A 17996-nucleotide genomic window follows, 5' to 3' on the forward strand; every position below is an offset into this window, starting at 1 on the left:
AAATGGAAATTTTAATGGGTTTTATGTTGGTCTATGACCGTTTTAGTTTGATTCGGCCTATTGTAAATATTTGGTTTAAATTTTGCTTTTAAATTTGTTGTTTGTACTTTGTGATGGTTTTTAACATGGCTGTAAACCGCCCTGAGTCCTCCGGGAGAAGGGCGGTATAGAAATTAAATTATAAATAAATAAATAAATAAATAAATAAATAAATAAATAAATAAATAAATAAATAAATAAATAAATAAATAAATAAATAAATAAATAAATAAATAAATAAATAAATAAATAAATAAATAAATAAATAAATAAATCCCTGATCCCTCCTAGCTCTAACCGTCATATGCAAGCTAGGGAAGAACATCTGAAGGTGTGTGTAATGTTCTAAATGTTCAGAAGTTATAGTGTGCCAAAAAGTGGACTCGGTGTGTTTTTCCAAATGTAATAAGTGAGGTTGAATGTGTATAGTTTTAGAAGAGGGGTTTGTGTATGTATATACATACACATACAGTATATATAGTAGATAATGTATCTTATTGTGTGCCTATACACACTATGCTATGTAATAAATATGTACACATATGGCACATATACATAGGATTAAATAGTATATTTTGGATGTTCAGTAGTAGTAAATAAATAGATAGGGAAATTGTATCTCGTTGAGACCTTTGAGGCAAGGAGAGGCCAGGCACCCTAACCCTAGAGGTGAGTGTCGTCAAGTTGGCCACACCCACCCAGTCACATGACCACCAAGCCACACCCACCCAGTCACATGACCACCAAGCCACACCTACCAAACAAGCCATGCCCATAGAACCGGTAGTAAAAAAATTTGGAACCACCCCCGATATAGTCCTTGACTGATGACCTCAGTTGGAACCAGAACATCCACTGAAAAGCAATGCAGTTGTTAAGTAAGTCACCCTTGATTTTATGACCTTTTTTGCCACGATGGTTGTTAAGCGAATTATTCCAGTTGTTAAGTGAATCATGTGCTCTTTAAGTGAATCCGGTTTACCCTATGGAGTTTGTGGATTACATGCTCTGGGATGCTCATCTATCTTAAATATATGCCAGCTGCCAAGCAGTTGAAATTTGATCATGTGATCATGGGGATGTTCTGAGGGTCATAAATATGAGGAGTGGCCATAAGTACCTTTTTCAATGCCATTTGTAACTTCAAATGGTCATAAACCAATGGCTGTAGTTTGAAGGCTATCTCTGTTAGGAAAGTTGTAAATCTAGTGGACCTAAAACCAGCACAAGAAACTTTCATTCTGTCCTCTCTAAATTTCTCCCAGCCTGGCTGCTTTTGAGAGGCTGAAACTGGATCTTTCCACTCAGAGCAAAAAACTAGTGGTTGGATCTATTTTGAAGATAAATCTCTTGGTTCATGGTAAAGGCCCAGAAGCCTCTATCTGGGGGAGAGAATAGCAACCTTAATTGTCTCCTCATTACAACATTCTTTTTATTGCCAACAGATTTAATTTTCAATGAGGTAATAAACCTAAATTTGTAGTTACCTATCAACTTGCTTGTAAGTATATCTAAATTGTGAATCACTGCAGTTGTCAAGTGAAATCTGGCTTCCCCACTGACTTTGTCAGAAACTTGCAAAAGGGGATCCCATGACCCTGAGACTTTGCAACTGTCATAATATATGCCAGTTGCCAAGCGTCTGAATTTTAATCACATGACTATGGGGATGCTGCAACGGTTGTTAAGCGTGAAAAACAACTGTAAGTTACTTTTTTCAGTGCTGTTGTAACTTTAAAAAGTCACTAAACAAATGCTGGTAAATTAAGGACTACTAGTATAAAACACAGGATAGCAGGCAAGCTCATTTCCCCTGAAATGTTAGCTTTATATATACAAAAAAACTTTTGTAGCAAGAATGTACATTTTCAGTTGTTCCAAGGGCCATACTAAGATCAGTGAGGTATGTTAAAATCTGCAGTTCAAAAATAAGAGGGCATGGGGGAGGAGGATGGAGTGCTTTAATCATCTTCTAATTCTTAAGCCTAGACCAGGGGTCAGCAATCTGCAGCTCTGTAGCCACATGTGGCTCTTTCAACCCTCTGCTGTGGCTTCCTGTCACTCAAAATATGTGTCACAACAGCCAATGTGTGACACTTGCTGGCACACGATTTATTGAGCTTTTCAACCCCTGGTAGGCCAACCATGGATAAATCCGAGAAAAGAAAAACTTCAGAAGAAAACAGAATGTTTAATTCAACTACATATGCTAGTTTTGTGGCCGCTCAAGAAATGTACCGGAAGGGTTTTGTAGCTCCCAGTGTTTTCTTTTCTGCAGGAAATGGGTCCAAATGGCTCTTGGAGTGTTTAAGTTTGCAGATCCCTGGCCTAAACTTTATAGGAAGAAGCAGTACACCAATTTTCTCTTTAATACAATTATGCCCTAAGTTAATATATATATGTATGTCTCATCAGTTGTGGGTGTGGAGCACAGTGGCATTTCATTTTGCAATTAAGCTTATCTTCCTAATGTTAATAACATGCAGCTCCATCTGCAAAATCTTTCCTTTATTCCTCCCTAATTGACTCCTCCTTTATCTTCATAATCACAATTGGTTTTTGCTTTCCTGTTCTAGTTCAAGTACACTAATTTTCCCTTTCTCCCTGTTGCAAAGCATTTGGAAAAAAACCACAGAATCCTACTTTAACAGAAAGGGACCATATATTGGGGAGGCATTTTTCAAGTTAAAGTCCTCTATTTTTTCTTCTCAGCCATACTTTCTACTCCTCAGCTCGGGGTTAATGATGAGGAAAGGAAAAGCCATTTCAGACATTAATAAGCAAACTTTCCTCGGCAAGCTAGGCTTATGAGAGACAATAGACCACTCATATTTAATCTGCAGCATCAATTCTTCCCTAGTTATCTAACTTTTCTGAAGCAACTTGATGAACGATCATTGCTAGACTTCAGCTTCTATATAACTGTAGAAAATCCTGCCTTGAAGTTTTTAACAGCCCTGTAGGGTCCCTCTACAGGGACATGGTGGCTCAGTGGCTAAGACACTGAGCTTGTCGATCAAAAAGGTTGGCAGTTCAGCGGTTCGAATCCCTAGGGCTGCATAACGGGGTGAACTCCCCTTACTTGTCCCAGCTTCTGCCAACTTAGCAGTTTGAAAGCACGTAAAAAATGCAAGTAGAAAAATAGGGACGGTGGGAAAGTATGCCTTTGGCGTTGAGACATGCTGGCCACATGACCATGGAGACTTCTTTGGACAGTGCTGGCTCTTCAGCTTTGAAACAGAAATGAGCACCACCCCCTGGAGTCAGGAACAACTAGCACATATGTGTGAGGGTAACCTTTACCTTTAGTGTCCCTCTGTTATGATTCTAAGAACTTATCTTAGAGCAATACAACTAATGTCTCAATTATGTTTTTTCATCCATTAAGTAGTTTATAAATGTAATGTTAAATAGAAAAACAATCTACTTATATGTGTTCAATGTTACATTATGATGTAGAATTATACAACATACAAATACATTGCAGAACAACTAATAATCAGTGGAAATAATTTTTTAGTCATGTGGACAATCAGCAGAAAAAAGACATTTGGTGAGATTGTATATAGCATTTTTAATATAAGGATAAGAATATATGTTGAAAGCTATTTTGGATTATTCTGAAAAGGGAAATAAATTTCTGCATTGATTATAATAGACAGCCCAGGAAAAAATCTGTTTCACTATGAAAAATTTCATATGAAATAACAATATATCTAACTGTATCTTATGGATTAGTAAGTATATTATAGTATAAACTTTTGTGGCTTCTAATACATTGAAGGTTATTTTATAATGGTGTTAAGGATTTTTTTTTGGTCATAATGGGTGAGGCTATCTACCTCTCTGTGTCCTCTTTGTTCAACTTTCTCCCAAATCAGAAATTTTGATACATTGCTCATTCAGGACTTTGGAATATTAAAATAAAGCCAAACTATTCACCCTCATCTCTTCAAGTTATGATCCACTCCCACTCTTTCTATACAAAGGGTAGGTTTTTCAACTACATTAGAACAAATATCTACTAGGTCAGTCTGCAGGAATAGCAATTTTTTTATTTTGTCAAGCTTCAGCTTTAATTCAACAGATTCTGCCTTCCTATGGAAATGGGCAGTGATATTCCATCTTCATTCCATCCTGATTTGATAGACTTCATCCCAATTCCTGGAATGTTTGTATTCAAGAAGCTGATACTTATTTAAATAGAACTTGTTAATTTCATGAGCCTCTCTGACTGGTTCTCCAGTGTGTGCAGAAGTGCAAAGAAGCCAAAATGGGAACACTTTGCATAAAGTTATCAGTATGGATCACAACAGTTTGCAGAATAGTCTCTTGGCAGGACCATCAATGGAATCATGAAGGAGGCAGAGAAAATGGAAACAAACATTGCATCTCTCCCTGCATACTGTTGCGTTTAGAGTGGGGACGGCTTCTTCTGTATCTTCTCTTAAAATTTGGATTAATTTGTGTGACGCATCCAGTATTGCATAGATTTCTCATGCCTATCATGGAGTTAGGTAATGGCATAAACATGTCAACCTGAAATCTGAACATAGATATGAACAACAACTCTTCTGACAGGCACTTTGCAAAATAGCTTACCCACACTAATGAACATTGCGCCATTCATTTCTTGTCAAAACTATTACCATTTACCATAGTGAATAAGCTGTTATAAAGCAATCCATTAATAAAAAATCTGTTAATCTATTTCATAAGTAAATACAATTGATGTTAGAAAGACAGATGTATCAACAGACTTAAGTTAATCTCTAGATCAGGGAGGGGAAGCCACTGCGTTTGGCTTACTTTTAAAAGGCTTTTACTCTAATTAGTTCAAACCCTTAACAGACTGGCTGGGAAGAATCAGGAAGAGAGGAGGAGAAGTTAGGGGAAGGAAGGAAGGAAGGAAGGAAAGGAAAGAAGGAAGGAAGGAAGGAAGGAAGGAAGGAAGGAAGGAAGGAAGTTGCCTGTATCTCTCTATAACTGTGTAGTTGTTCTTTCACATCTGATGAATGACATCCAAATCCATCCAGATTTATAATATTCCATAGCAGACGAATCCTTGTAATTGCATCACTGTTTTAATAATTTAATTAATCTGTATGATAAATCAAGTGGTTTATCATACAGCTTTTTTATGTGAGTAGGGCAGAAGAACAAGTAGAACCAAGTGAAACTCCATTGATGTAAATGCTTAGTTATTTATTGCACTCATCAGCCTATGTTAAAATCCAATTGTTACAAAAATATTTTGATTTTTTTCCCCTCAGCATATTTGTAGCATGAACAGGGATATAAAAACAGCATGAAAATCTGTATGCCATATCATATTTCTGTCTTTCTAAATTCCCCCTTTTTGTGGTTTCTAAAAAATAAAAAAGGAAAAAAAAAGAACCCCACATTTGGGAGTCCAAATGTGATATGCCAGGATCAATTACATTGTAATACCAATGGTTGTCTGATTTTATATACTCTTGGATAACATGAAAAACTACATACTGTTTTCGAGGAAAAGAAATGTAAACTATCTTAAAGGAGCATCCTTATTCGAAAGCATAGAGCAAGGTCATCTACAGGAATAAAAAATAATCAAAAAATAATCAAGATAGTATGCATGACCCTATGGCAAAGTCTTTCCCAGCATAATACAACACACTTGGTTGTCGTTTTGATCACATGTTTATGGCTCCCCTCTTGCCTATTTCAACCTTAAAATCTCAGCATTTACTGACCATGACAGATCCCAATAGTAGGTCTTTTTTGTTTGATAAATATCAAATTTTAAAAAAGAAACACCCAACCAATATTCAAATGTGTTGAGCAAAGATGCATATATATTTTTTTCAGTCTGAGAGATGCATTGGATATTTGATTAGTAAGCTGGAAACCAGAACTAAGTTTTATTTGATTTCATTGAGATTTAACTTTAATATAAATTCATTTCTCAGGACATATTCTACGCATTGAATAACTGCCCTATTTCATCATATTAAGTTATAAATCAGTAGTATCTTTTAAACAATGTTGTGAATTATGCACAAGCTTTCGGTAGTGCAATCCATAGCATTTGCATCCATAGTGCATAGAATATTTTGGCATTAACATTCAAAGAGAGGGATTTCTTTTCAGTTTTCACACTCTTCTCTGAGCATCATGCTTTATAACAACTACACTTTCCAGTAAGAGTAAGGGAATTCCAGATAATAGAAGGTATGATTATGAAATGGGTGCTAACATGTTCTTTCACTGTAACCACTTTCAAATGAAAAACTAAGTTATGAATTTTAGATATCTCATGAATAAAAATTAAAGGAGTCCCTATGGATTTTACTCTGTTAGTCATTATCGGGTATACCGCTTATCTCCGTTTCAAGGTTATTGAGCCAGTGCTGTCTGCAAATATTCCCATGGTCATATGGCCAGCATGACATCATGGAGCACTGTTACCTTTCCACCACAATGATACCCATTTATCTACTCACATCTGCATGCTTTCAAACTGCTAGGTTGGCAGGAGCTAGAGCAAGGATGGGAGCTCAACCCATTGCATAGCGCATGGATCTCAAACCTGAGCTGCTGGCTTTCCAGGCAACAAGCCCAGCATCTTAACTATGGAGCCACTGAATTGCCCCATCTCATGAAGTAGCAGTGCATAATCCTAAATAAGCTTTATGTGTGATAACAAGTAGACCTTTTGTGTGTAACACACCATATCTGATTTTCTCTTTGACAATGGGAAAATACTTACATTGGATATTACACTTTGGACTTAATTATACAATGGGAAACTTTCATGTTGATAGATAGCATTGTGTCAGTGTTATCCTTACAAGATAGACCAGACCAGTGGTGGGATTCAAATAATTTAACAACCGGTTCTCTGCCCTAATGATCAGCTCAGTAGGCATGGATCGGTGGTCATGTGACTGTGTGGGTGTGGCCAACTCAATGTTACATATGTTGGTGGGTGCTTCGCCTTAGCTGTTACAATGTAATAAGGGTTAACTAGAGAGGCTGTTTCTGTAAGAAGCAGGGTAATAAAAAGTAGGCTAGAAATACCACCAGAATGTTGCCTTCCTTACAGGATTAGCCCTGTAAAGTGGAAAAAAACAAAATAAGTTTTCTTCCAACAACCAGTTCTCTGAATTGCTTAGGAAATTAACAACCGGTTCTCTCGAATAGGTGCGAACTGGCTGAATCCCACCACTGGACCAGACTAAGAAACCAATGCCACAGTCATGGACTATTTTTATTGTAACAGTTGTAATAAGAGAATCTTGAAGTCTGAATGTGGTTTCTGTATCTTCATAAGAACTAAAGGGAAAATGATAATTTTCTTGAGTTATTTTCTTGGGCTGGGCTCAAGCCCCACTTATCTAACCATTCCCTTGCTAGGGCCTCTTTCTCGTGTCCTTTAAGGCCATTCCTAAGCCATCTACAGTCAGTTTCTTCAAGAAATTAGTCAGCTTCAAATATTTAGGAATTTTGTTATTCACTCTGTTGAGGTAAAGCTTCTGCCAGATACATACCAAAAAACAAGAAGTAAGCATTTAATCTTGCTCTTTTAAGATAAGTTAAAATCTAGAGAAACCCAGACACTTCGATTCCTACTAAGGAAGAATTTGATGAAGTTGGCTGAAATGGCCAAACCGACTACTTTAATTAAAGAAAGGAACATAAGTACTTTTGTTTCCACATGGAGACTGCTTCTGAACTGCATGCTTGATGTGGAGAAGAACTCTGACTTTGGGTTTTACAGATTAGACTGATAGCTCTTTATAGAAATGGCTTGTTTATACCATTATGGAAAAGCAAAAAGTTGTGATTTGATGTTAATGCCTTATTTTTCTGCAACAGAGAGAGTCAGAAGTCAATGCTTCTTTTTCTTCCCCCACCTATCTTTCCTCACTTCTCTTCCCCCTTCCTTCCTCGCTGCTCTTTTATTTATTTTTGTATTTTAAAATACTCTATAACTCAGTAAAAAATGCTTGAAAAAAATTTAGAGAAGCACATTAAAATTTAGAGAGGCAAACCCTCCCCCTAGAGGAGATCTGTCCTAGAAACCCACCACCGTTACTCATCCTCTTCAGTCATCTTAATAACTTGAGGCATACTCTCTTCTTTGAGCATCATGATAACTCCACCTGGGTGGATATTTGCCAAGCCTTCACCAGTCATAGTTTTGAGTAGGCATCTTCTTAGGCAACAATGCCTTCCAACTGATATTCAGAACTCTGTTCCTGCTACACCCATAAACACCTATATCAATCATCATCATCACAAACAAATCAAGATAGCAAGTGAAGCATTGTTTTTCCATACAGTTGAAGAATTTATTTGTGTTTATAAGAATTCCACAAGATAAACGACTATGATCAGACAATACAAAAGCACAAAGACCCACAGTAAATAATTGGAAGTTAAAGAACAAAGCAGAGCGGTAACCAGCAAACACAAACATCTATTAACCCCAATTGCTTCTGGAAGAGAGTGTGAATTTGAAAGGTTTGAAAATGGGGTCAAAGAGGCCATCTATGTTAAAACTGAACAGCCTTCCCTCAACAGAAGGAGAGGGATAAGACACCACATATCTCCTGTCTTCAACACAGTCCTTTCAGAAGTTCCAAAAAGATTTCACACGCTCTTGCACTCTGATTCAGGTGACCCTAGGGGCACAGATAAAGTGGCCTCGATGGCTTTGATAAAGAGTGCTAACAACCAGATGACTGCAAAGAAATAAGATCCTTCCATTTCCCCCATCCTGTCAGAACTAAACCTTCTAACCCCAGACTCCACTGTCCAGTCAGAACTGATGAAGCTTCTTGGATGAGAAGTGAAAAGTCTTCTTCAAGGAAAAAGCATACATCAGCTGCTTTTTGGAAAAAAAAAACACATTTGAGACAACCATGACCTGGATGATTGAGAATCTCCATAAACAATGGGACGCGGTGGCTCAGTGGCTAAGATGCTGAGGTTGTCGATAAACAGATCAGCAGTTTAGTGGTTCAAATCCCTAATGCCACGTAACGGGGTGAGCTCCTGTTACTTGCCCTAGCTTCTGCCAACCTAGCAGTTCGAAAGCACGTAAAAAATGCAAGTAGAAAAATAGGAATCACCTTTGGTGGGAAGGTAACAGTGTTCCGTGTGCCTTTGCCATTTAGTCATGCCTACCACATGACCATGGAGACATCTTTGGACAGCGCTGGTTCTTTGGCTTTGAAACAGAGATGAGCACCACCCCCCAGAGTCAGGAACAACTAGCACATATGTGCGAGGGGAACCTTTACCTTTATAGATATTTAATTTTTGGAAGGCTATTCCAGAAAAAAATTATTTCCATTTTCCAACATCATATTTATGTACAAACTATTATCCATCATTAATCATTAATTTTTATTTATTACTAATTCAGGCCTGCCCGATTGCCACTTCCTTTCTTCACAACCTCCCTCTCTACTCTCTACTACTTTCCCATCCTTCATCTCCTTCACTTTACTTCCTCTCCTTCTTCTCCACTCCTCTCCTCTCCTTCTTCTCCACTCCTCCCTTCTTCCACCCTATCTAACCTTCTTATTCCCCTCCTCCTTCTCTACTCTTTCTTACCTACTTTCTTCCCTCCTTCTACTCCTCTCTCCTTTTCTTTCTGAAATGGCAGTCGAGCATCCCCAATATCATTTTAAATTTTAATTTCATATCTTCAAAAATTACTGTACATTAATAATCAATCCATGTATCATTTCCCCCTTCCCCCTCCTCCCCTTCCCCCCCCCTCAGACTTCCCAGAGGAAATACCGGGTATTATGACCAACAATCACACGCTAAAGTATACAAAATATACATAACCTCCCACCTTTAAAAATTTGAAACTTTAGATCCCCTCACAATAAAAATAAAGAAATAGGAAAGAATAATAAAAAGAAAAAAAGAAAAGAAGCAATACCAACTTCACATATTACTTCTTCTTACAGTCCATTTTAAAAATTAGTCCATCTTCTAAAATTCAAATTTTTTTCACCCACTTGTATATTCCTTCAAATTTCATAAGTCCATTTCTTAAATTACAATCCAGCTTCTCAAATTCAAATTTTTATCACTTATATATTTCTTCAATTGTCATAACATTTAATATCCAATCTTCCAATACTACTCCCAATCAAATATCATTTCGAATAAAATCTCTCAAATATAATATTTCCAGCTTAACTTCATAACTTTTACTATCTATAAACGTGTCAATTAAAACAAATAATCATTTAAACTACATCCACAATATAACAGTAAACAATTAAAATCATTACATCCACATTATCTAAATTCATAAATTTCACTTTCCATCCTTCACAATTAAATAATATCATCCCATAGATTTATACCATACAAATAGCAAATAACAAAAATCCTATAATTTATATCCTAAACAAATCAATTCCAAAAATTAACCATAATCATCATATTCACATCTTAAACATTCCTCCCCTCTCCCATTCTATTTTCCATCATTTCCAAACCAGTTAACTTAGCATCTAACAACAAAGGATTCCCACTCTTTAAAACATTAATATAAAAATGTCTCGCTTTCATAACTGAATTAAGAAAATACTTTCTGCCTCTAAAATTCACTGACAAACCCATTGGAACTTCCCATCTAAAATATATCTGATGTTTCTTAAACTCATCCACTAAAAAAGCAAATTCTCTTCTCTTTCTTAACATTTTAGGAGGAATTTCCTTCATCATTTTTATATCTTGTCCCAATATTTGAAATTTATTTTTATAAAAGGCTTGCAAAATTTCATACCTAACCTTTTTAGTTGTAAAATAAATAACCACATCCCTCGGTACTCTATTTTGTCTTGCCCACCAAGAATTAACACGATAAATTCTTTCAATATTAATCTCAAAATCTTCTGGCTCCACACCCTTTATCTGAGCAAAAGCTTGCGTAAAAATCTCTTTTAAATTTTCCTTCCTATTTTGCTTCAAACCCCTCACCCTTATAGCATATTCCATTAATCTATATTGTAATATTACTCTTTCTTCATGAAGAAGATGAACATCTGTCTGATCTTGATGAATATAAATCACTGGGACCTGATGGATTACATCCTGGAGTTCTGAAGTTACCTCAGAATCATTGTATGATATCTTAAAAAAAATAATCCTGGAACACCGGGGAACTATCAGAGAATGGGAAAAGAGCTGATGTGGTTTCCATCTTCAAAAAAGACAGGGAAAAACAGTCTAAACAGCCTAATATCAATACCTGGGAAGATTCTGGAAAGAAATAATTAAAAACATCTGTGAACATCTAGAAACAAATAAAGTTATAACTGTAGCCAGCTTGGGTTTACTAAAAGCCATCTGCTGGCTCGTCATCGACAGTAGCTCGGGAGTTCATGGCCTCCATGACAGCCCTGGACCTGACTCAAGTAGTTGATGGCCCTACTCACGTTGGGGGAGGCACACTGGACCTGATTTTCATCTCTGGTCAGTGGTTGAAGGATCTGGACTTGAGAGATATAGTCACAGAACCTTTGTCATGGTCAGATCACTCCCTCCTTCGCCTGGACTTTCTGACCGCTACCCAACACCGCAGGGAGACGGAACCACTACGTTGGTACCGTCCCAGGCGCCTGATGGACCCAGAGAGGTTTCGGACGGAGCTTGGGCCATTCCCTGAGGATCTGGCTCACGGCACGGCAGAGGAACTAGCCGCAGCCTGGGAACGGGCTGCGGCTGGGGCTTTAGACCGTGTCGTGCCTCTGCGCCCTCTGCCCCGGCGCAGATCCCAACCGGCTCCTTGGTTCTCCGAGGAGCTGAGGGGGATGAAACGCCGGAGAAGACGCCTAGAGAGTTCTTGGAGGTCCAGCCGTTCAGAGGCTGATCGGACACTAGTTAGATCCTATACTAGGACCTACCTAGTGGCACTGAGGGAAGCGAGGCGTTGCTACGCCTCCTCCCTCATTGCGTCGGCAGATAACCGCCCAGCTGCCCTGTTTCGGGTGACCCGCTCCCTCCTTCACCAGGGGGGGCGGGATGACCCGCTGCAGGGACGTGCTGAGGAGTTTAACGGTTATCTATACGATAAAATCGTTCAGCTTCGAGACGGTCTGGACCAGAATTGTGGCGATTCGGACGGGACGGCTGAGGGCGGTCTTGGTGATATTGTCTGGGATGAATTTGACCCTGTGGCTCCCGAGGACATGGACAGGTTGCTGGGTAGATTGAATGCCACCACGTGTTTACTGGACCCGTGCCCCTCCTGGCTGGTGCTGGCCACTCAGGAGGTGACACGAGGCTGGCTCCAGGGGATTACGAGCGCTTCCTTGTTGGAGGGAGTCTTTCCGGCCGCCTTGAAAGAGGCGGTGGTGAGGCCCTCCTCAAGAAGCCTTCCTGGACCCGGCTGTTTTAGGTAATTATCGTCCGGTCTCCAACCCTCGCTTCGCGGCGAAGGTTGTAGAGAGTATGGTGGCATATCAGTTTCCCCTGCAGCTGGAGGAAACTGTCTATCTAGACCCGTTCCAGTCCGGCTTCCGGCCCGGTTACAGCACTGAGGCGGCTTTGGTCGCGTTGGTGGATGATCTCTGGAGGGCCAGGGATAGGGGTTGTTCCTCTGCCCTGGTCCTATTAGACCTCTCAGCGGCTTTCGATACCATCGACCATGGTATCCTGCTGCGCCGGTTGGAGGGATTGGGAGTGGGAGGCACCGTTTATCGGTGGTTCTCCTCCTATCTCTCCGACCGTCGCAGACGGTGTTGGCGGGGGCAGAGGTCACCCCGGCGCCTCACTTGTGGGGTGCCGCGGTCGATTCTCTCGCCTTCTGTTCAACATCTATATGAAGCCGCTGGGTGAGATCATCAGTGGCTTCGGTGTGAGGTACCAGCTGTACGCTGATGACACCCAGCTGTACTTTTCCACACCGGGCCACCCCAATGAAGCTATCGAAGTGCTGTCCCGGTGCTTGGAAGCCGTACGGGTCTGGATGGGGAGAAACAGGCTCAAGCTCAATCCCTCCAAGACGGAGTGGCTGTGGATGCCGGCATCCCGGTACAGTCAGCTGAGTCCACGGCTGACTGTTGGGAGCGAGTCATTGGCCCCGATGGAGAGGGTGCGCAACTTGGGCGTTCTCCTGGATGTCCGGCTGTCTTTTGAGGACCACCTGACGGCCGTCTCCAGGAGAGCTTTCCACCAGGTTCGCCTGGTGCGCCAGTTGCGCCCCTTTCTAGACCGGGATGCTTTGTGCACAGTCACTCACGCCCTTGTGACGTCTCGTCTGGATTACTGCAATGCTCTCTACATGGGGCTCCCCTTGAGGGGCATCCGGAGGCTTCAGTTAGTCCAGAATGCAGCTGCGCGGGTGATAGAGGGAGCCCCTCGTGGCTCCCGTGTGACACCTATCCTGCGCAGGCTGCACTGGCTACCTGTGGCCTTCCGGGTGCGCTTCAAGGTGTTGGTGAACGTCTTTAAAGCGCTCCATGGCATAGGGCCGGGCTATTTACGGGACCGCCTGCTGCTACCGAATACCTCTCACCGACCCGTGCGCTCTCACAGAGAGGGACTCCTCAGGGTACCGTCGGTAGCGACAGTGTCGTCTGGCGGCGCCCAGGAAGGGCCTTCTCTGTGGGGCTCCGCCCTCTGGAACGAACTCCCCCCAGGACTCCGTCAACTTCCGGACCTCCGAACCTTTCGTCGCGAGCTTAAAACTCACTTATTCATCTGCGCTGGACTGGGTTAGTTTTAAATTTATGGGTTTTTTAATGGGTTTTTATTCTAAATTTTAATCTTGGCCAATTCAATAAGTTTTTTAACTGTATTTTAATTGTATTTATTGTATCATTGTGTATTTTAATTGGCTGTGAACCGCCCTGAGTCCTTCGGGAGAAGGGCGGTATAAAAATTTAAATAATAAATAAATAAAATAAATAAATAAATAAATAAATAATAATAAAAATAAATAAATAAAAACAGATCATTCTAAACCAACCTTATTTCATTCCTTGACAAAGTGACTAAATCAGTAGATCAGCAAAATACTGTGGACATAGTACTTACTCTTCAGCAAGGCATGCAACAAAATAGACCACAACTTACTTGGCAAACTAAAAAAAAGTGGGATAGACAGCATTACCATCAGATGGATTTGTAACTGGCTGATAAACCATACTCAATACTTAATGGTATTGCATTTACATGGAGGGAAGTAAGTAGTGGGATACCACAAGGTTCTGTCTTAGGGCTGGTACTCTTCAATATCTTCATAAATGACTTAGATGAGGGAACAGAAGGGGAACTCACTGAATTTGCAGATGACACTAAACTGGCAGGAATAGCCAACACCCTAGAAGACAAGCTCAGGATCCAACAAGATCTTGACAGACTTGAACAATGGGTCCTATCCAACAACATGGAATTTAATGTGGAGAAAAGCAAGGTTTTATACTTAGGTATAAGTAGAGTAGGCAAACCTGGCTCAAAAACAGTAACTGTGAAAGAGATATTGGAGTGCTAGTTGACAATCACTTAAACATGAGCCAGCAGTGTGCAGCTGCAGCCAAAAATGCTAATACAATCCTTGCTTGTATAAACAGAGGCATAGAATCAAAAGTATTAGTACCACTCTATAAAGTCTTAGTAAGGCTACACCAGGAATACTGCGTCCAGTTTTGTCACCACATTACAAAAAAGATGTTGAGGCTTTGGAAAAAGTCCAAAGAAGAGCAACTAAGACAATTAAAGGCCTACAGACAAAAACATATGAAGAATGGTTGCAGAAATTGGGTATGGCCAGTCTGGAGAAAAGAACAACTAGAGATGACATGATTGCAGTATTCCAGTATTTGAGAGGCTGCCACAAAGAAAACGGGATCAATTTATTTTCCAAAGCACCAGAAAGCAAGGCAAGAAACAATGGATGAAAACTAATTAAGGAGTGAAGCAACCAGGAATTAGAAGAAACTTCTAACAGTGAAGACAATTAACTAGTGGAACATCTTGCCTTCAGAAGACTTAGGGACTTCGTAACTGAAGGTTTTTAAGAAAAGACTGGACAGCCACCATTCTGAAATAGTATAGGACCTCCTGCTTGAGAAGGGAGCTGGACTAAAAGACCTCCGGGGTCCCTTCCAGTTCTATTTAGATTGATATAGTTTCCTAGAAATACCTGAAATCACAACTGTTTTGGATTTAGAAAGTAAGAGAAACAAATAGCAAGAATCATTGTGCTGATATTAATTTCTCAGATCTCTTTGATATGTATTTCATTATGTACTACAAGTTCTACAGTCTTATAAGAACCAAACCGTATGGAAATTCAGAGTATTTGATTGTGATGAATTATTTTATCTGGACTAACTTGATTTCATATTCTGCACTGATATATAAATGTTAATGTGTAAATGTAAACATGTAAATGAATTTTCACATATTCCAATGCAGTCCATATTCAAAACACACACAGGAATGCATTTGAAGCATTTTGAGGTGTTTGTGTAGGGGAATCTTTAGAAACACAGGTTTTGAGAAAAATACATTTTAAAAAGAAAAAAGTAGCTCCATATTCAAGTGCAAATTTTCATGTGGGCTTTAATCCTCCCCCCCCCCCCGATTAATGGACAAAAAGTTGGAATGGGTGTATTAATGGTTACCAACAATGAACAGAATTGGATTAGAGTTGGGTTTAAAAAGTGACTGTTAAAACAGACACATCTGTTCACGTCAAAGAGATGCTGTACTCATGCTTCCATGTCTCCTGAAGGACTGCCTTCCATGTCAGTCCTAGAGGAGATCAACCCTGACTGCTCTTTAGAAGGCCAGATCCTGATGATGAAACTGAAATACTTTGGCCACCTAATGAGAAGGAAGGGCTCACTGGAGAAGAGCCTAATGCTGGGAAAGATTGAGGGCAGAAGAAGAAGGGGACGGCAGAGAACGAGGTAGCTGGATGGAGTCACTGAAGCAGTAGGCATGAGCTTAAATGGACTCCAGAGGATGGTAGAGGGTAGGAAGGCCTGGAGGAACGTTGTCCATGGGGTCATGATGGGTCAGACACAATTTCGCAAAAAAACAAATGCTTGTAAATCCATGTCTTCATTCTTTCAAAGAGGATACCTTCTGAGACAAACTAAACTGAGCTCAAACAGAAAATGGTTTACAGGTTGTCCTCAACGTACAGCCACACCTGAGTCCAACATTTCTGTTGTAAAGTAAAACATTTGATAAGTGAGTTTTATCCCTTTTATGACCTTTCTTGCCACAGTTGTTAAGTGAATCACTGTAGTTGTTAAGTTAGTGACATGGTTGTTAAGTGAATCTGGCTTCCCCATTGACTTTGCTTGTCAAAAGGTGACCCCAGGACACTGTAACCGTCATAAATATGAGTCAGTTCCCAAACACCTGAATTTTGATCATGTGACCCTGGGGATGCTGCAATGCTCATAAGTGTGAAAAACAGTCATAAGTCACATTTTTCAGTGCTATTGTAACTTCAAACAGTCACTGAATAAACTGTTGTAAGTCAATGTCTACTTGTATGAAGTTGTATAGGTTGGCTAGAACAAAGAAAAAAAGAGAAACTGAAAGAGAAAAGACTTAGAACCTCACCTTTGCTAACTTTGTTTAAAGAATGAGTAAAGGGAAAAGTAGAACCGAAGTAAGCACATCGCTGGAATATGTGTAGATGGTATTAGCAAAATCACATCTGCATAGTTTAGACAGTTTAGAGAAGAATTATTAAATGAGATGTTTGCTTAGTATGAGATGCTTAGTAAGGAAAGGTAATCGATGAAGAAACTCTGGGTGTGATCATTGTGAGTTGCACATAGGATGAAAATACTTCTTTTATCAAGTGTTTAAATCTGAGCCATAGCAGCACAGCCCAGGGAACAAAAGAGGGTTGGAACAGCTTTCTGTTTTGTTTTATTTTTTTCTCCTCTTCCTAAACTAGTTAACAGGTAGCAGATGGATGTTGCTGAACCTGATTTGGCTGCTATAATTACAGCAAGCTGCATCTTACCAAAATTTCTAATTGCAACATTTCAGAAAGGAACAAATCTAATTGGGAAAAGAAAATTCTGATGTTGGCCTTTTGACTTTAGAGCAGGGTGTCAAACTCACGGGCTGCTTAGATCTGGCCCGCAAGGCTGCCCTGGAAACAGCGAAGGACCAGCCCGTGGTGTCTTTGCCAGCACAAATAGAGCTTGGGAGAGCCGCGGGCAGCCCTCCCAAATTCTATCTTTGCTGGCAGAGGGTTGCATGAAACTGTCGCAGCCTAAAACTATTTTCGCTGACAGAGTGCTCAGACCACCACAGGTGCCTCCAGCATGACTGATGTCAAACTGGCCACACTCACTCTGGCTATGCCCACCCCAGCCCCTTCGAGGTCAAACACAACCCTGATGCAGCCCACAATGAAATAGAGTTTGACACCCCTGCTTTGGAGAATAGACTGGGCCAAACAGCATGAATATGATACCAATAAGAAGAGATGGTTGTGGTGCATTTCATCCCTTTTCTTCTACATTTTTTCCTACTGCTTATTGCATTCATGTTCTTTTCTCTTCAGTTTGCAATATAAAATAAAACCATGCACGTGTGGAGAGAGGGAGGGGAGAGAGAGAGAGAGAGAGAGAGAGAGAGAGAGAGAGGAACATTTAAATGAAAATCTACTAATTTAGTATAACTGTCTAGCCTGAACCCCATTCATTTAACTACTATCATAGTAACTTTTTGAAGCATTCAAAGAGGATCTACTCATGGTCATTCACCACCAAAGTCTTTAAATCATAGCACAGTCAAATACACTTTTTGAGATATGTACAAACATTCATATGTATACAATAATTTCCAATTACATCAGTTCACTGGAGTACAATGTAATTGCTTTGTATACTATTGTATACTAAGCACACCAAAGGAAGATCTGAAAAAAGTACTAGGTGGTCTATATCTAGTAGTCA

Source organism: Ahaetulla prasina, chromosome 4 (genome assembly GCF_028640845.1).
Source record: "Ahaetulla prasina isolate Xishuangbanna chromosome 4, ASM2864084v1, whole genome shotgun sequence".
Lineage (NCBI taxonomy): Eukaryota > Metazoa > Chordata > Lepidosauria > Squamata > Colubridae > Ahaetulla > Ahaetulla prasina.